This window comes from Notamacropus eugenii, chromosome 3, assembly GCF_028372415.1.
Source record: "Notamacropus eugenii isolate mMacEug1 chromosome 3, mMacEug1.pri_v2, whole genome shotgun sequence".
NCBI classification, from domain to species: domain Eukaryota; kingdom Metazoa; phylum Chordata; class Mammalia; order Diprotodontia; family Macropodidae; genus Notamacropus; species Notamacropus eugenii.
The window spans coordinates 126,948,902-126,953,239 of record NC_092874.1 but is presented as its reverse complement, the minus strand read 5'-3'; positions in this window follow the sequence as shown (position 1 = coordinate 126,953,239).

The window sequence follows — 4,338 nt, the reverse complement described above, 5'->3', positions numbered from 1 at the left end:
TTTTTGTGTTATCTATACTTCCTGCCATGACCCCCAGCCACCCATTATCATAATGAATAACAAAAGGAGGAAAGAAAAAATGAGTTATGCAAAATTACCCTATATGTCAAAAAAATTCTGCCTGCCATTCTATACAGAGTTCCACATTCCTAGCTGCACATCTTTGCAAAGAAGGAGAGGAGGTGTATGTTTATATCTCTCTTTGGGGCCCACCTTGTCCATTATAATTTTTCAGTATTCAGTTTTGGTCATTTGGTGGTTCTTTCTGTTTACATTTTTGTAGTCATAGTGCACATTGTTTTCATGGTTTTGTTTAGTTCACATTCCATCAGTCCACATACATCTTTCCATTCCTCTTTGCATATTCAGTGTTTCTTACAGCACAGTAGTGTACCGTGTTATTAACGAACCATCTGTTTAGACATTCTCCAATCGATGGGCATCTACTTTACTTTCAGTTCTTTATGACCACAAAAATGTCACTATAAATATTTTGGTGTGTATAGAAACTTCTTTTTTGTCATTGACCCCTTTGGGGTATTTCTTATAGTATCTGGGTCAAAGGGTATGGACATTTTCATAACCTGCTTTATACAATTTCCAATTGCTTTCCAGAATACTGAGGCCCATTTATAGCTGTACTAATAATGCATTCATATGTCCATCTTTTTACAACCACCCTGGCACTCACTGTTCTCATAATTAGTCGTGTGTACCAATTTGCTGGGTAGGAGGTCAAATCTCAGAGTTATTTTGATTTGTATTTCTCTTATTAAGAGTTTGGAGCATTCTTTAATATGGTTGTTAATAATTTGTAAGACTTGAGAATTGTTTAAGATAGGGAGGTTTTTGAAAGAGATATTTGTAGTAGACCACATCTTTACAGTCATGATATTGACAGGATAATTGGTGTCATCTAAGAATTCTCATTACAGATTATCAAGGAAGAGATAGGGAAGGAATGTATTTTATGATGGATGGCCAGTGCAAAGGTACAAAAATGGGAGATAAAGTATCATGTGTGAGGAACAGAGGGAAGGTCAGTTTGACTGGATTGTAGACCACAAGGAAGGGAATGATAACTAATAAGCCTGGAAAAGTAGTTTAGGGCTAGGTTGCATAGGACTTTAGAAGACAAAAGAGTTTGTATTTTATCTTAGTCAATGTCAGTGCTGCACAAATCCTTAAGCATTATGGGGAAATTTTATATTTTGATAGGAATAGGCATAGATAATAGGGAGTCACTGGAGTTGGTTGAGTTGGGAAGTGATATGGTGAGATCTGTACTTTGGCAACAATTTGTAAGATGGACCTCAGTGGGGAGAGACTTGTGGGAGGGAAACTAGCTAGGAGGTGTTGCGATATCTAGGTGAGGAGTGATAAGGATATGAAGTATCGCAGTATCTGCATGAATAGAAAGAAGGGTTCAGATGTGAAAATAGTTGTGAAGATAAACATAAGATTTGTTAACTTATTGTCCTCAGGGGGTGAGAGAACATGAAGAGTCCAGGATAATGCCAGGATTATGTACCTGAGATACTGATAGCATTCCTTACTTCTACAGAAACAGGGAAGCTTTGAAGAGGGAGAGAGTTTGAGTTGAGTTCAATTTTACACATACTGAACTTAAGTTGTCTCTGAGACATCCAATATAAAATGTCCAATAGTCAATTCATGATATAGGCTTAGAGCTCAGAAGAGTGTTGGGTTGAATACATAGAAGTGGGAGTCATATGCAAAAATGTTAGATTCCTTTGAGCAGCTGGGGGTTACTGAGATGGTGTAGAGAGGCTGGATAGGTCCTTGGAGAATATCCATAGTTAGGTAGTATCATGTAGATACCGAGGAAAACCAAGAGACAATGGTCCCTCTCCCTTAAAAGAACAATAACCAAAACCAAGAGAGAACAGTGTATTTGGGAGAATGGGGACATTAGCAGTACCAAATGCAGCAGATGGGTCAAGAAGTATTAGGAATGAGAAAAGACCATTACATTTAGATATTATGAAATCATTCTTAACTTTGGAGGGAATTGTCTAGTGATGAAATCTAAAGCCAGATTGCAAAGGTTTAAGGAAAGAGTGAGAGGAGGGGAAGTAGAGGCAAGCAAGTGTGCATAACTTTTTCAAGGAGTATGTTTGAGAAAGGAAAGAGAGACATAGGATGATAGCTTGAGGGGTTGATAGAGACCTTGTCATTTTTTTTTTAAGAATGGAGAAGACTTGGCTATGTCTCAAAGTAGTAGAGAAGGAAACAGATGATAGGAATATGTTGACAGTTCATGGGAGAAGGAGAATTATTGAGGATACAATCTGCTGGAGAAGACAAGAAGGGGTAGGATCAAGTGTCTAGATTTTGCCTTGGCAAACAGAAGGGGGCTGTCTTTTTGTTGGACTGGGGAAAAGGAGGAGAGAGCAATAGATGATGCTAATGGGTTTTGAGATAAATAGGAGACAAGAAGAGGGAATTCACATTGGATGGTCTTAGTGTAATTTTCAGTAAAGTAAGAAGAAAAGTTCTCAGATAAGGGAGATGGAGAAAGAAGAGTGGTGGGAGGGGACAGGGCTTCATGAAGGAAGGACTCAATTAGGGAGGAATAAAAAGAGTAGCCTTGCTGCAATGAGAGCTCAGTTGAGATTTGTTAATATGAATTTGCAACGTACCCACTCAGCAAAGTTTTGGGACAACCTCTAACATCTTCATTTGCTCTAAATAGGCATGAAAAAGGTGGGAATAATTCATGACTGAGGTTTAGCAAGAGCAAAGCAGTGATAGGACAGGGGAAACGGATTTTAAGAACAGTGTATAGTGCAAAGTTGAAACATAGAAAGAAGTGGAATCATAGGAAGTTATAGTTAGAGGAATGGAACCTTTGTAGGCAAGTTGTCATTTAGCTGTGTCTAACTCTTTATGACTGCATGAGCCATACTGTCTGTGGGGTTTTCTTGGCAAAGATACTGCAGTGATTTGCCATTTCTTCCAGTGGATTAAGGTAAACAGAGGTTAAATAGTTTGCCCAGGGTCACACAACTATTAAACAAGTATCTGAGGCCGGCTTAGAACTCAGGTCTTCCTGACTCAGTGCTCTACCTACTGTACCACCTTGCAGCTCCCTTGTAGGCAGGGGCAAAAACTACAAATGTCAAGGAGTATAATCATTGCCATCCTCCTGACACATAGCTTACCTCTTCAGGAAACTTCCATGGCTATTGTAGCCCATACTGATCTCTAAAGTCCTAAAGCATATTTAGTTTTTGAAGAAATAATTTCTCATTTGAGCATATGTTAGTTTGTTAATTAATATGTTTGTTAATATGTTAACACTGTTAATTTTCAGTTGGTTTATTCATGTTTCTTATTTCCATAGTGAGACTACAAGATTCCCTAGGGCAGATACCATGCCTCGTACGTTGTATCCTTCATTGGACCAGCTTGGTTTTTGAGAATTGATTAGTAGGTTCTGCCTCAGATCTCACTGAGCACTTTGCTTTGTAACTCTGCTTTCAAGGATAGTGTCTTAACTCCTTTCAGAGGGGTAAGTTTTGAGGACAGGAATTGTGTTTTCATCTAAAATGGGAACTTCCCTCAGTTATCCAACAGCCACCTTGGTCTCCATATAGAAGGTATTAAACAAAAGAAGGGCTGGATAAATATTTGTTAAGTTGTATCTTAGTCAGAAAAGGAAGAATGGAAACTGTAAAGTAAATAAAGGAAAACCATTTGGACAATAAAAAAACTGTTATGTGGTAGGATTGTTTTCTCAGTAAACAACAAATGACTTTTGCGTCTACCCAAGTAACATCTTCCAGAAACTAATAAGCAAAAATACTACAACATCATACTAGAGTGACTGTCATGTAACCAAACCAATATAGGTAGTGGGTTCAGACACTTACTAGCTGTATGAACTTGTGCAAGTCACTTAATCCTGTTTGCCTCAGTTTTCTTATCTGTAAACGATCTGGAGAAAGAAATGCCAAATCACTCCAGTATCTTTGTTTTTTTTTCAATTTAGTGTTTTGTTTTCCTCCAGTTACATGTAAAAGCAATTTTTCATGTTCATTTTTAAACATTTGAGTTCCAAATTCTCTTCCTCCCTCCCCAATTAAGAAGGCAAGTAATTCAATATAGGTAATACATATATAGTCGTGTAAACACAGATCCATAATAGTCATGTTGTGAAAGAAAACAGACAAAAAACTCAAGAAAAATTAGGGAAAAACAAGTATGCTTCAATTTGTATTCAGCTACCATCAGTCCTTTCTCTGGGGATGGATATGCTTCAATTTGTATTCAGATACCACACCAGTCCTTTCTCTGGGGATGGATAGCATTTTT